This window comes from Macrobrachium nipponense, chromosome 4 (genome assembly GCF_015104395.2).
Source record: "Macrobrachium nipponense isolate FS-2020 chromosome 4, ASM1510439v2, whole genome shotgun sequence".
Taxonomy (NCBI): domain Eukaryota; kingdom Metazoa; phylum Arthropoda; class Malacostraca; order Decapoda; family Palaemonidae; genus Macrobrachium; species Macrobrachium nipponense.
Genome location: NC_061100.1, coordinates 8,837,879 through 8,854,849, shown reverse-complemented (window position 1 = coordinate 8,854,849; position 16,971 = coordinate 8,837,879). Strand labels below are relative to the sequence as shown.

At 34.1% G+C, this 16,971-nt stretch overlaps 1 pseudogene; it reads left to right on the top strand.

Annotated features, from left to right (window-relative positions):
* LOC135211549 (protein lines-like) overlaps positions 1-16,971 on the top strand; it is a 53,917-nt pseudogene that overhangs the window by 16,452 nt on the left and 20,494 nt on the right.

Sequence of the window (16,971 nt, the reverse complement as noted above, 5' to 3'; positions counted from 1 at the left end):
TGGACCGCGAAAGGCGCGTTTTACCCGTCGGAAGGGATCGTGTAAGGCGTATCTTGGACTTTGGGATGATGGCGAAGGACCAAGCACCCAAGATGACCTGGCGCCTCAACGCCGTTCTGTGCGGCCACGTGTTGATGAAAGTGGTTTAGGATCACAAACGTGTGTCTCGTGTGCCTTTAGTAACCCCTAGGAAGCATCGGGGCATCCTTAAGGGGCATTCATAGGAATTTGGGAGGCCTCCAACCGAAGGGACATAGAGGAGTACTTATCGGAGCTTGATCGGGAATATGTCGCAAGTCCTCATTTTGATAGCGGATGGTCATCGAGTGATGAGGACATCAGTCCCGATGTCAGTGATGACGAATATTTGCCCCCAATGTCCGTTCGAGGCTCACATCCCGAAAGTGAGCTTGAATTTAGTGGTTTTAGTGCATATGAGGGGGAGGATGAGGATATGGGGTCTAGTTTTATCACGGATGATGATACTGAAAGCAGCAAGGCCTAAGTGAGGGAGATGGGCCAATATATATATATATATATATATATATATATATATATATATACAGACGGTCCCCGGTTACGACGGGGGTTCCGTTCTTAAGACGCGTTATAACCCGAAAATCATCGTAAGCCGGAACGACGTTCTTGAAAACATGTCCACAGGGAAAATTTCACTACTAATTTGCAATTTTTCTTAGGGCCGTATCTCTAAAATTATCACTAATTTACTTTTTTCATGTGTAACACTTTGTATTCACAAATTACTGTATATTTTCATTAAAATACAAGAGAGAGAGAGAGAGAGAGAGAGAGAGAAATAACTCCTTAGGTTTCAATAGATTGAAATGAACATCTGTAGGCAACTTTTTCCCCCTCCCATAAATACATATATTTCTCCAGAGAAGAGAGAAAGAGAGGACTGTGCAATTATGTTTGTCTGTCTATCAATTCTTTTGCTGAGAGCGAGAGAGATAAAAGGAAGAAATAGAAACACCAAATGTATGACAAGTATCTTGTGGAGAGAGAGAGAGAGAGACGAGAGAGAGAGAGAGAGAGAGAGAGAGAGAGAGAGAGAGAGAGAGTTGTCCTTACAGTATTTAAAAGAGAGAAATGGAATGATTATGTATTTAAAATACTCAGATATGAATTTTGTACTTATAGTATTATTATTGGAAAATATTAATGATAAACTTATTACATACACGTCCATGAAAATGATCTCATCTCAGTAAGAGAGAGAGAGAGAGAGAATTACAGAAAACCATTAAATTCGTTGACCATTGTATGGCATTGTTAAGCTTGAGTGTCACTCGAGTTGAGGTGGGGAAATTGATACAGAAAAAGACAAAGGGAAGAATTTTCTTTTGAAATTAGTTATCGTATTATTACTACTTCTATTATATTATTATTATTATTATTATTATTATTATTATTATTATTATTATTATTATTTGAAAATATAATAAACACGTGCATCTACCATAAAAATTCTCTCATCTCAGTAAGAAAGAGGAATTATCCTTACAAGTGAAATGGAAAGGTCATTTTCATCTCTTTAAAATACGACCATTATGAATTTTGTAATTAAAGTTTTATTATTATTATTAAATAACTGAAATTATCAATAAACATTTTACATACTAGTACCATAAAAAATTCATTAATCTCGGTAAAAGAGAGAGAGAGAGAGTGTTTATCTCTCTCTGTTTATAACGCTTCCAGCGAAAGAGAGGGGAGTGAGTTACCACTATGACTCATTATTATCTTGTGTGGCAAAAGAGAGAGAGAGAGTTAACCTTGATTAAAAGTGACATGGATAGATTAGTACGTATTGTATTTCTTTAAAATACTATCACATATGAATTTTGTAATTACAGTTTATTATTATTATTATTATTATTATTATTTGAAAGTATTAAAAACAAATAGTACAAGTACATAAAAAAATCTCAAGTCTCGGTAAATGTGAGAGAGAGAGAGAGAGAGAGAGAGAGAGAGAGAGAGAGAGAGAGAGAGACCTTACCTTACAGACCTTACCTTACCTTACAGACCTTACAGTTCGTTCGGGTTGCTCCCAGGTCCCTCAGTGTGAGGCGCCTCTAATGTCTACCAGAGAGTTGCTAGTACATCTTCCGGTATATTTTGCATCTTCCAATCTTGGATGGTCTGGGATGCAGTTTAGATATTTGTCGAGCTTATTCTTAAACACATCTACGCTCACTCCTGATATATTCCTCAGATGAGCTGGCAACGCATTGAATAGACGCTGCATTATCGATGCTGGTGCGTAGTAGATTAATGTCCTGTGTGCTTTCCTTATTTTTCCTGGTATAGTTTTGGGCACTATTAATCTACCTCTGCTTGCTCTTTCTGATATTTTTAGTTCCATGATATTTTCTGTTATTCCTTCTATCTGTTTCCATGCCTGAATTATCATGTAGCGTTCGCCTTATTCCCTTTCTAGACTATATAATTTTAAGGATTGTAGTCTTTCCCAGTAGTCTAGGTCCTTAACTTCTTCTGTTCTAGCTGTAAAGGACCTTTGTACACTCTCTATTTGTGCAATATCCTTTTGATAGTGTGGGTACCATATCATATTGCAATATTCAAGTGGGACTACGAACATATGTTTTATAAAGCATAATCATGTGTTCAGCTTTTCTTGTTTTGAAGTGCCGTAACAACATTCCCATTTTTGCTTTGCATTTTGCCAACAGAATGCTATTTGATCATTGCATAACATGTTTCCTATTCATCATCACACCAAGGTCTTTAACTGCTTCCTTATTTGTGATTGTCTCATTATTAGGTCTCCTATATGCATATAGCTTTCCTTTCTGTCTCCATAATTTATTGATTCAAATTTATCAGAGTTAAATACCATCCTATTTTCCTCTGCCCAATCATATACTTTGTTAAGGTCTCTTTGTAGAGCGTTCCTATCTTCATCACAAGTAATTTCTCTACTTATTCTTGTGTCATCAGCGAAACTACTCACTACCGAATCCTTAACATTACTGTCTATGTCTTCAATCATAATAACAAACAATATTGCAGCTAGCACCGTACCTTGTGGCACACCGGATATTACCTTGGTTTCATCCGATTTCTCATCGTTTGCAATAACTATCTGTTTTCTGTTGTGTAAAAAATTCTTTTAACCATCTTCCTACTTTATCTACGATTTGTGTTTTCTAATTTTCTTCGCTAATATTATGGTCTACTTTGTCAAAAGCTTTTGCAAAGTCTAGATAAACCACATCTGTTTCATTTCCGCTTTTCATATTTTTGAATATGTTCTCACGGTGGACTAACAGTTGGGTTTGTGTACTTTTTCCGGGTACGAAACCGTGTTGTCCTATATTAAACAAATTATTTTTTATTAAATGTTTCATAATATTTTTCTTCATTACCCTTTCATACACTTTCATAATATGTGATGTTAGACTCACAGGCCTGTAATTACTTGCCTCTAGTCTTGATCCACTTTTGAAAGTAGGGGTGATATATGCTAATTTGTGCTCATCATAAATCTTGCCTGTATCTACACTTTGTCTTAATAATATTGCAAGTGGCTTTGCGATAGAATGAACTACTTTCTTTAACAAAATAGCAGGGACTCCATCCGGCCCTGCAGCAGCTGTCCATTTTTAATTTCATTAATTGCCTGCACAATATCAGCTTCATTAATTTCTATGTCAGCTAAATATTCACTATTTTCGTCCCTTACTTCTATATCATTATCTTCATTATCTATTCTAGGGGTGAATTCTCTCTTATATCGTTCTGCCAGTATGTTTCAAATTTCCTTTTTTTCATTCGTTAATCTCCCTTCAATTCTCAGAGGGCCTATTTCTATTCTTCTTTATTCATCTTCTTCGCATATGAGTATAATAGTTGGGGTTTTTCTTGATATTTAATAGGGTTTTTTTCTTCCAAGTCCCGTTTTTCATTTTCTTTTGATTGTATATCTTTTGTTCTGCATTTTTCTATCTTACTTTTTAGTTCTATAACTTTCCATGCATTTTTTTCTTTTGCAAGACCTTTTTTCCACTTTCTGATTTTCTGGAACAAGATCCTTCTGTCTCTTGGTATGCATGAATGATGTTTACTTTTCTTCTTCGGTATATATTTATCCACTATTTTCTCCAATATTTTATATAATATCTCCGTATTTACCCTTATGTCATCACTTACGAAAATGTTATCCCAATCTTTGTTTAATTCTTCATTAATTTCTGACCATTTTATATTTTTACTGTAGAAGTTGTATCTTCATATCCTTCCACTTTTTCATTTCTTGCTTATCTCTATTTTCACTTGCTTTGGAATGAACTGTTAATTCTATGACATTATGGTCTGAAATACTCGCATTATAAACTATTATTTCTTTAACATAATTCATCTCATTCACAAATACTAGGTCTAAAGTATTTTCCTTTCTTGTTGGCAGGTGATTTATTTGTTGAATGTTGTATTCTAGTAGCATATCTAATAGCTTTTCAAATTGCCTCTTATCTTCTGCACTACTATTACTCTCTTTTTTATATGTATAAGTACAACCACAATCTCCTATTCGTTCTTTTCCATTCTACGAAAGGACAAAGTTGATGTCACCGAATAGGAGAATAGTCCAGTCCTTGTGATATCTACATATATTATCCAATTTTTCAATTATTAAGTCAAACTCTTTAGTATTAGGAGGTCTATATATTACTATGTTCATTAATTTTTCAGATTCAAATTCTACCGCTATTAGTTCACATTCTGAGTTACTATATTTCTCATATATTTTTCCTTGTTTTTTGTCTTTCCCATATATTGCGGTTCCCCCTTGATTCCTATTTTTTCTATCTGATCTATAAGTTTGGAACCCTTTTATTTGATCATCATTCCCAGTCTCTTGGGAATACCAGGTTTCACTTATATTCATTATATCTATTTTCTTTTCATTGGGTTAGTTCTTCTAAGTACTCTATTTTTCTTTTTGAGTTACTCGTAACTAAACCCTGCGCATTCATCACTATGATGGTTTGCGTGTTTTCTCCTTCATTTAATAATGGTAGTAATAAGGATTTTCCCATGTCTCTTTCCTGTTCTGGTATGTTGTTCTTTTTTTCATTTCCAGAAATTCTGACATTAAAAAATCCAACTTTTCATAATATTTGATCTTCCTTCATCATAATTATTCATTTTGTGTCTGAATCTGCAATTTCTCCGTTTCTGCCAATATCCTCTTGCATAATAAATACAGTTATTATCTCTTGAGTAGAATTTCGGAGCTGATGCTTTGAAATTTTTTGCTGACACTCTGCATATCTCATTGGTTGGTTTGTTTTTTGTTTTTCTCTTTACCTGATATTCTTGATTTCTCTCTTTATTTGTTTCTTTCTTATTTTGGATTTTATTACTTGGTTGGTTATTTATTTGATTATGATTCATGGCTACAGGGTGCATATATTTGCATTTTTTGTCGAACTTACATCCTTTTCCTTCTTTTAGGTTTTTACATATTTTTGGATGCAGATCTCTGCAATCATCCCCATAGCCATCTAGGTATGCACATTTACCATATATTTCATAGTTTTGACATACCTTAGGATGTTTGCAATTCCCTCTTTTCAAAAGGTTGCAGATTTTGTCTTTCTTGTCTATTTTTTCCTCTTTCCCGTCATTGTGTAGATCTGGGTAGAGCCTCTTCGGGATTTGCTTTTCTGTTGTCATATTGTAATTTATTTCTTTCGTAGGTATGCTGCTTTATTGCCTCATATGTAGTATCAATGAGTATCTCTGCATCCATACTTCATCTTGTTCTTTGTTTTCCTTATTTTTTTCTGTCATTTCATTTTTGTTTACTTCTCTTCCGTTTTCCTCTTCTTCTTCTTCTTCTTCTTCCTCTTCCTCTTCTTCTTCATCCTCAACTATTTGTACATTCAATCTTGATTTAATAACATTGTCTATCCATGATAGACATGTTGAACAAAAAATTCTTGTATCTTTTCTCAAATCTTGCATTACCTCAGCACACTGTGGATGGGTCGGAATGTTGCATGCAGCACATTTTCTGATTAGGTTTTGTGGATTGACTATGCTATATCAAACCTTACACAGTTTGCATGCTTTTGGCATTCTTTTTCTAATGCATCATTAGGATATTCACAAGATTCACCTTATTCATTTTCTTTGTCGGAATATGTTGGTTTATGTATATTTTCTTTATGAGTCTCTTGACCACTTGGATTTTATTTGGAACTTCTTCAATTATTTTCAAGATGTTTTCATTAGATTTGTTCCAGTTTGAAGGATTATATCCTTCTAATATATCTATGAATGCTTTTTTGGTATCTTTTTTTGGTTAGGACTGTTGCTGATTTCATAGATGAGAAATGCCAGTTCCCTTCCTGCTACCTCATCGTATTGCGAATCCGCCAAGCAAGCTAAATTACGCCACTTCTTCCCGCAGTTGGAACTTACTGCCATCTTGTTCTGATTTACAGTATTACACTTGATAAACTAACTTAGAGAGAGAGAGAGAGAGAGAGAGAGAGAGAGAGAGAGGGGGGGGGGGGAATGTCAGGACCACGTGATTGCAACACTGCAGCTCTCCCCCAGCTTTTCCCCCTCCTGGCTGTCACAGAACATGATGTATATCTGACAGTTTTAGTACCTGGATCTCGAAAAAGGTTAGAGAGAAGACTGGGATTTCCTTCATTCTTCGATAATTTTTTAAATATAAGCTAAATCTTACTAATTCACTATGGTATTTTCTTTAATGAATTGATATTATTGCTGTATAAATTAATATTTAATATTTGAAAATAGTAAGGTCATTTATTTATCATACTAAAAAACATACATCTTTGTAGTATAAGAGAGAGAGAGAGAGAGAGAATTATAGTGATTATTTTCATTGGAAAATACAAAGAGAGAGAGAGAGAAACTGTGCTAAACTATAAAGGATTCTTATCTTATGTAATATGTGTTTTTTTAAAAGCATCGTAAACTCAGAGCATCGAAGCGTCACTGTCGTAACTCGGAACAAGCGTTGTAACCCAGGGCGGATTTTCAATGAATATTAAGAAAAAGCGTCGTAACCTCGGAACGTCGTAAGCCAGACCCGGCGTAACCCGGGACCGCTGTATATATATATATAATATTTTTTTTATATGGTATTTTTGGGTGAGCAAATTACATAACAGTCTAGTAATATTCAATCATTTATCTTCATTTTAAAACAAATTCGAAGTCTCTAGAACAATATTTAGATTTGTGGTGAATTTTTTGAAAAAAAACTTTTCCTTCCCTCCGTGCGCCGATTCTCGGCCGCAAATCTCCAAAATGCGTACGTTCGCATTCTCCTAATATTTGCTCATTTTCATATTAGGTGTTTTTATAGAGTTTACATATGAAAATGTGCGCAATTTCATGCAAAATACAACAAAAAATATTTGAAGTTTGTAGCTTTTCTCATTTTTAAAAAAATTTGCATATAAATCACGATAAATAGGAAAAAACTACGTTTGGTCAATTTTGACTGACCGAAATGGTCGAAAACGCCATTTGTAAGCTAAAACTCTTACAATCTAGTAATATTCAATTATTTATCTTCACTTTAAAACAAATTCGAAGTCTCTAGAACAATATTTGAGATTTATGGTGAAATTTTGAAAAAATCTTTTTTCTTCCCTCCGCGCGCCGATTCTCGGCCGCAAATCTCCGAAATGCATACGTCGCATTCTCCTAATATTTGCTCCTTTTCATATTAGGTGTTTTATAGAGTTTCATATATGAAAATGTGCGCAATTTCATGCAAAATACAACAAAAAAAATATAGAAGGTTTGTAGCTTTTCTCATTTTTGAAATATTTGCATATAAGTCACGATAAATAAGGAAAAAACTACGTTTGGTCAACTTTGACTCGACCAAAATGGGCAAAAAAGCGCATTTGTAAGCTAAAACTTTTACAGTCTAGTAATATTCAATTATTTATCTTCACTTTAAAATGAATTTGAAGTCTCTAGCACAATATTTAGATTTATGGCGAATTTTTGAAAAACTTTTTTCTTCCTCCGCTCGCAATTCTTGGCCACAAATCTCCAAAATGCGTACTTCGCATTCTCATAATATTTGCTCATTTTCATATTAGGCGTTTATAGAGTGTCATATATGAAAATGTTTGTGAATTTCATGCAGAATACCAACAAAAAATATTTTGGAGGTTGTAGCTTTTCTCATTTTTGAAATGTTTGCATATAAATCACGATAAATAGGAAAAAACTACGTTCAGTCAACTTTGACTCGTCTGAAATGGTCGAAAAAAAACGCATTTCGTAAGCTGAAACAAACCCCTCTTTTCAGTGCTAGTAATAAATTCATCGAAGTTCTCTTAGAACAATATTTAGATTTATGGTGAATTTTTTGAAAAAATCTTTTTCCTTCCCCTGTGCGCGCCCTGGATTCTCGGGGTCCGCACAAATCTCTGAAATGTGTACGTCGTATTCTCCTAATATTTGCTCCTTTTCATATTAGGCGTTTCATAAATTTTTATATATGAAAATGTGTGCAATTTAATGTAAAATACACAAAAAATATTTGAAGGTTGTAGCTTTTCTCATTTTTGGAAAAATTGCATATAAATCACGATAACTAGAAAAAACTAAGTTCAGCTAACTTTGACTCAACCGAAATGGTAAAAAACGCAATTGTAAGCAAAACTCTTACAGTCTAGTAATATTCAATCATTTATCTTCATTTTGAAACAATTCAAGTCTCTAGCACAATATTTAGATTGGTGAATTTTTGAAAAAAACTTTCCTTCCCTCCGCTCGCCGATTCTCGGCCGCAAATCTCCGAAATGCGTACGTCGCATTCTCCTAATACTACATTTTCATATTAGGTGTTTTTATAGAGTTTCATATGACAATGTGTGCAATTTAATGTAGAATACAAAACAATATTTGAAGGTTGTAGCTTTTCTCATTTTTCGAAATATTTGCATATAAATCACAATAAATAGGAAAAAACTACATTTGGTCAACTTTGACTCAACCGAAATGTCAAAACTGCAAATTGTAAGCTAAACTCTTACCTTCTAGTAAGATTCAATTATTTATCTTCATTTTGAAACAACTCTAAGTCTCTAGCACAATATTTAGATTTATGGGGAATTTTTGAAAAAAACTTTTTCCTTCCCTCCGCGCGCCGATTCTTGGCCGCAAATCTCCGAAATGCGTACGTCGCATTCTCCTAATATTTGCTCATTTTCATATTAGGAATTTTATAGAGTTTCATATATGAAAATGTGCTCAATGTCATGCAAAATACAACAGAAAATATTTGAGGTTGTAGCTTTTCTCAATATCGAAATATTTGCATATAGATCACGATAAATAGGAAAAAAAAACTACGTTCTGTCAACTTTGACTCAACCGAAATGGTCGAAAAACGCATTTGTAAGCTAAAACTCTTACCGTCTAGTAATATTCAATCATTTATCTTCAGTTTGAAACAAACTTGAAGTCTCTAGCACAATATTTAGATTTATGGTGAATTTTTGAAAAACTTCCCTCTGTGTGCCGATTCTTGGCCGCAATCTCCAAAATGCGTACGTCGCATTCTCCTAATATTTGCTCCTTTTCATATTAGGCGTTTTCATTGAGTTTTATATATGAAAATATGCGCAATTAATGTAGAATACACAAAAAATATTTGAAGATTTGTAGCTTTTCTCTGATTTTTTGAAATAATTGCATATAAAAAATATTTTAAAATTCTACATTTGGTCAACTTTAACTCGTCCAAAATGGTCGAAAACTGCAATTGTAAGCTAAACTCTTACAGTATAGTAATATTCAATCATTTATCTTCATTTTGAAACAAATTGGAAGTCTCTAGCACAATATTTAGATTTATGGTGAATATAAAAAAAAAATATTTTTTTATGTCAACGTTACGATTCGTGCATCATTTTGTGATAATATTTTCTCTGTGTTGCTTTTATCGTTTTACATTTGTGTTATATACCAAAAGGATCACAATTTAGTGTACATTGCAACAGAAAAAAATTAACTCGTACCTTTAACCGTTTTGCACACAGCGCGATTTTGAATATAATTATATATGAAATTTTGTTTTCGCGGTATCATTTATTACATTATTTATATATGATAATGATAATTGTTTTTTTCATTTCTGATGGTTACATACTAAACTTCAGGCAATAACAAAAAAAGGAGCCAAAAATGAACTCTTAATATTGAAAAGTAAGTACGCTGTGATTTTTTGAAAAAATATTTTTCCGCTTCCGCGCTCACTCCGGAACCACCCCCCCCCCCCCCCCCCCCGGGCACACAGAAGACGATTTTTAATATACCGCTTCGGCGTTTAAGGTTAAATGACCACGCTTCCTGCAGTTATTGCACGTCTGACCTGACGCTGGGCACTTATCCCAATCATTGCTATAATGATCTTGTTTACCACATCTAAAGCACGATTTCTTATGAGGTTTTTGTGTCCTTATGTGACTTTGACTTTTCTGTGAGTAGGCATTAGGTTTACCCTTGTTATACTTGGGTATATCTGGGCTAGGCTTACTCGTTTCATTTGTTTTGCCCTTTCTTTTCATGTTGGTAACTCCTTTTATAGGCTACATGATTTACCTGGTTACTGTTGTTATGAGGTCTTACCTACAAATGACATTGGACTGGTAATTAGCTGTTTCTATTGCTCTTGCTATTTCCAGAACTTTTTGCAAGTTTAATTTTTTTTCCTGCAATAACTTCTTTCTAAGCTCTTGCGAGTTACTCCTTACTATAATTTGCTCTATTAACCTGACTTCTAGATCTCTAATTCACAAGTTGAAGCTAATTTCTTTAACCTCGTTACAAAAGAATCTATTGTCTCACCTGATTCCTGTGATCTTCTATGAACTGATAACATTCAAAGTATTTATTTGCTTGAGGAGCAAAATAATTTGTGAGCCCTTCAATTGCGTCCTGCAATGAATCACCTGTTAGATTCAAAGTATTGAATACTTCCTGAACTTCTAAACCTGCAGTATGAAGTAACAAAGCCTTCTGCTGCTTTTCGTTTATTTTCCCTAGTGCTGTTAGATAAACATGGAAGCTGCCTATCCACTTTTTCCATCTTGTACCCACTGATTTAGGATCACACCGATCTAAAGCTGGGTAACCTTTGGACATCTATCGGCATTTTTGCTGTGATACTAAGAAGTTTAGGCTAGGCTATGAATTTGGAAGTTCTCTTTTTTTTCTACCTTGTAGGCTACAACTTGCATAGACATACCTTGGCACTTTAACTCTCTAAACCAACCCATTTTTTTTTATTGTGTTGACGCTCCTGATGCACAGCGTTGCTTGGTTGCTGGTTTGAGTGTGATGAAGGCATCTAGGTAATTGAGATTCTTCGTTTTCGGGTAGACTTCATCCGACTGGGGTCGTCGTCTTCCGCTTGTTGGCTAGGAGATTAGGCGTATTAGGCTTATAGTGGCTCCCATTTGGTTGCTATGAGTTCGTCACCTGCGTACCCAATGTTTTGTTGTCATTAGTTTGGGTCTGCTTTAGTTATATGACCCATACGACAATTCTTCACTCTTACCTGTAGGTAGAGGGAAAGATGGTGTTTTAGTATTGGAGGTAATATTCCATTTCTCGTCGCCAATGTTTTGTCGTCATTATTTTGGGTCTGCTTTAGTTATATGACCCATATGACAATTCTTCACTCTTACCTGTAGGTAGAGGGAAAGATGGTGTTTTAGTATTGGAGGTAATATTCCATTTCTCGTCGCCGAGGTTCCGGGATGAAAGGCGATAATAAAGCAGTATCTTCTTGCTTGTGTTTATTGGCTAAAAACTACATTGAAGAAGGCAGGTAGTGGAATATACAAAATACAAAAAGCAAATATAATAGAATCATAACAAACATTTGAGCATTGGAGCTCTATACACAATAAGGAATCATATCCTGCATACATGAGGTAGAATTTATAAGATCGAAGCCTGTGTGTCGGACTCGATACTAACACAATAATAATTGGTTATACTTATAACATTTACGCATTATGCAACACAGTGCAATAGCTCTGAGCTGAACGTGTCTGCGGAGCTAAGTTCTCCCGCGCTCGTTACATAACATCTGGAATACATGACAGTAATTATTTTCAAATATTAAATAGAAATTTTTTTGTGCAGGCAACAGCCCAAACTTCATGCTTATGTCAATCCACACACAACCATCTTGGTCTTTTTAGAGACCATTTATCTGGAACATGACGTTCTTTTGGACCTCTAGTTTCAAACGAGACGTCGTTCCTTCTCTACCTGCTCCGCTATCTCAGATTTATTTGCCGCAGTTGGCAAGAATTTGCTTCACACTGTGACTGCCGATTCGAAGTTATGACTGTCCTGATTCGTTTATGTTATGCCATTGATTGGCTTGTGTCAAAAAACCTATTTCCATATTAGCCCTGTTCTGAAATTTTTGCAAAAAATGTGAAGAATTTTATGAAGTAAGTGACCCCTAATTATTGAAAGAATTTTATCAGAATTTTTTCGTCTTTAGTTTGTTATTCTTCATACTTAATAATTTATTCATCTTTGTTGTACAGGTAATTGAAATGGATTTTCTTCAGTCTCTAAGTGAGAAAGAAGTATTCAATGTTTCTTAGTATATTGAACTTTGTTGTCAACACATTGCCTCTTGAATTATTTGACAACAGATTTGAGTGAACCGAGTTCTCTACATGCAGAACGTAATGAATGCTACAGGTATGCAATTCATTTAAGAGTAAACAAAAGTTACAACCCTAATGAGAAATGTGAAGTACACAAGTTGGTGAAAAATTATACTATGGATTATATTTCTACATTATAATTACTATGCTGTGATGTTGAATTTTAGGTCTTTTAAATGAAGAGCAACTGATACTTATGCCTCTAAAATTTTTCAGTTGAGTAAATAGGATCTTTAAAGTTTGAAGGGAAACATGCTTTTCCTAGATTTGTTTGGCTAATTTTTTTCTGGAGATGATGGTCTTCAAGATCACTGTCTTTCTATTGTAAATTTGAGTCATGACAAACGGTAGTTTAACAAACTTCCAAGTATTGTGGAAAATGCTTGGCGAGTGCCATGAAAGGAATGTCATATACATTCAGAATTTCTCTTTCATTGCTGTTAGCTTTTTAAGTTTTGTCTAAGGATATCTTGACTAGACAAAGTTAAAGTAATTTAATGTAGTCACACATTTGCAAAATGGCAAAATGCTGGGAAAAATTTATCCTTTTCATGAAGATGTCACAGTTATAGTTCTGATAGTTCCACATCACTTGCAGTAACTTGGAGCTATTTTGTCTTTGGATATGAAGTAAGTTTCTCAGAATTGATGTAATTGTTAGTTGTATTTTGTACAAAAGTACATTTTAGTTTCATTATCTTAAATGAAAGTTATGAAGTGAACCATCTTGAATTGGGCAGATTCAAGTAGAATCTGGATCCCACAGGCTTGTATGATCCCATGAATGTTAATTGTAATTATCACTTCCTGTTTCTTTTTAATTGTAAATTAAAACTTGCTATTGTTCTATTAGATGATTATGGCTATTAATTACTGTACTGGAAAGAGACCACGGATTCACATTTGTAGACTCAGGGCTCACCCGAAAGAATTTTGGTCTTGAATTAAAAGCTTAAATTGGAACGCAGTAAAACTGAAAGAAGTTGGACAGGTAAGTGTGAAGAGACCAAACGGAACAAGTGATACAATGAAGGGAACAAAACACCAGGTGTTCAGAGAAAACCTTGTATCCTCTTAAGAATGGCATACTATGTGGTACCCTTTACCTCATGAAAGAGTAAGATAAATTGACTTGCCTTGCTGCAGTATTTACAAACCCTTGGGGCCCTAAATTATTATTTTGTTGCTAAATGCTTCTAAAGTGCCCTCTTCTAACTAGTTGATAGATTTTTTTTGTCTAGTTTATTTGTATGCGTAAGGGAAGGCTGCTAATTATGATGAGATTTTGCAACTTTTCAGAAAGGGATTGTTGATAATATGCCAACTTGACTCCATGAGGTTGATGAATTGAAGTTCTCAGTTTTGGTATTTTGGTTCTCGTTAGAGCTTCTGAATTTTAATTAAAATAAAACAGGCTTGAATTTTGCATATAAGTCAGGTTTTTAAGCTTGTTTAGTTCATTGTTAGGAACTTCAATTGTGGTTATGTCACAAATTTCTGTCTTCTGGAATTCCAGCATGAAGTTTTTGATTCAGTTCATTCCATAGAAAGTTTCTTTGTTTTCCAATACTATATGTCACACATACGTAGGTCCTTTCAAGGAATATAGTGGATCTAGGCTGTATTGTAATAAGCACTACAATGTTTAACAAGCATTTTGTAAGACCCTACATATTTGTCTTTCTAAATACGTAGTAAACCATATGGGAAATTCTATAGCAGATGATGTATGTGACCTCTTGTTGTTGTAATGCCAGTTTGACTAAATAAATCTTTGACAAAATTAGGATGACAGTTCAGCTTGTGATATCAGTTTCCCTGAGGTACAATACTTTTTTGAGTTATTTCTGTAACCTAACTGTTTGCTTAGACAGTTTTTAAAAGTGGATGCTTCATTAGGGTGTCAATACTGAAGTATGTAACACACTAAAAAAGGTACATACTTTGATTTGAGATCGGTGAATGAGGGATTAAATAACTGGAGGAAATTTATTTTAATCTGAAGGTAGTTTTTGGTTAGAAAAAGTAGTCAATCTCTTTCCTATGACATGAATGAATTGCTAATAACACTGACATTTATCAGTTCATAAAAATCTACAGGAGTGAAAGGAAATACACAAGATTTTATCCTTAGACTTCCTAATATTTCAGATACAGTATTTTGCTGTGTAGCTATAAAAGTATTGGATTCAGATTTGGCTAATGGAAGATAGATCAATTTTATGTTAATTTTTACTTTGTTCTGTTCTCCCTCCACTTCTGTAACCTTTGTGTTATTGCGACCCCACTGGAAAGCCTTGTATTCTGTGTAATAAGCAGGATAAACTCCTAGCACATTCATACTAGTTTGTTATTGGGAACCTGCATATTTTGTGGGTGCACTTGGATGGTAATGCAATAGAAAAAAAAGTTACAGAATAGTATTAGTAATACAGTGCTATATTACAATAATGAGGGTTTAGGCAGTAAATTTGTTCTGGTAGCATTTGTCATTTGGGTGGAAAAGGTTTATCGTAGAAGACTTGGCTCTTGTTATGCAGGTCACAAGCTTCAGTGTGCTTTTGGGTGTTTCTTCAGAGAAACCTTTGCATCTTATCATTGACAAAATGCCAAAATGTGCAATATTTGCAGGACAGTTAAGATCACTTGGTGTTCTTTTCATAGTTGTTAACTGTTAATATGTTAAAGCCAGTTTTATCTTTGTAGTCTATAAGTTTTTTTTTTTATTGTTGAATTATGATGGAATATCACGTTACTTCATTTGCACTATTTTATTTTGTCTAGAAGTCGGCTACCATTTTTCAGTGAAATGTATAAATACTCACTTTATTTTTACCATTGCTATCTATATTACCATACATATATACATTATACATGTGCATCCTTTTCCTTCCTTTCATTGTCTCCAGCTTTTCTATTCAGATTTCCTTAGTTTGCTCTTACATCAAATCATTATCATGCACATTACGTTTTGGTCTTAATTTGTAAATCTTTTTACTAGTGTCTCACTGGAAATTCCTTTAATGCCTGTGCTTGGATTTTGCAGGAAACCATTCATGGGGATGAATTCATGTTTCTTAAAAGACTAAACACTATCATGACATTTTTTACATTTGAACATACCCCAGGTGAGCATGGAGAGTTTGAGCCAATATTATGTTCATAAATTCTGTTTAAGATTTCTTAGATGGATGGGAAATTTTTTGGGGGGATGGGGCAGTTTATTCTATCCTGGGAGTAGAAGGGGTATTGTATGTTGTAACACAATTTTTAGTTTGTTACTCATGTAAATTTTTAATGTTTATGTATTTTTGTATTGACATGAAAATTAAAGGGTGTATGTATGAGAATGTGATTATGTCTGTGCCTGATGTTTACCGAGACACAACACACTGAACTTGTTTTTTTTGAAAACACTTAACTTGTTTCGAAATGACTGGGAGATTTTCGCTGTAACCAGTGATGCCGTTTTTTCTTCACAATATTGGCTTTTAGCAGTGTTTACCATATGCAGTTCATCTGATTTTTAAATTTATTTATGATTTAATGGTTAGAATGCGTATTTTCCTATGTAGAATTATTTTCCGTGATGTTAGAAACTACACGTCATTAGCTTAATATAAAGTATTTTTGACGAAAAAAAAAAATAAAAAAAAAAGGATTTCAATAAAATTCCATTTGTATAAATAAGCAGGATATGTTTTATATCTTTATTTTCATAATAAAACATAAAAAGGCAAAGTGAAGAATTTTTTTCTTCAGTGCCGTGGCCTGTGGTCGGAAAAGCCACGGAGGGTTGCCAGATGTCACCAGAAAGCCACACTAAAAACAGACAAAATTACTCAAAACGGCAACTCTGGCTGTAACCATAATGTGTTTTGATAATATCAGGGCATCTAAGTAGTGACTTTTGTCTGAGTATTCTGTTTAGGATGCTCCTCTTTTGTGTTTTATTATTTTTCATTATTGTGTACAATCACTCAAAAAACTTCTGCTACATATTTCTAAACTTTTCGGAGAACAGCTTATTATAGTGACTTCTGCTTTATCTGGCAACTCAATTGTAAGCGATTGAAATAGTATAATCTGGCGCTATCTGGCAACTCTGCAATAAGTGCTTGAAACAACTAGGACACTACTGTGCGCTAGAGAGATTAACTCCCGTTTCTCTTTAAACCGAGATTTTTTTTTTTTCTGCCATTGCGGTAATGTGTTATGT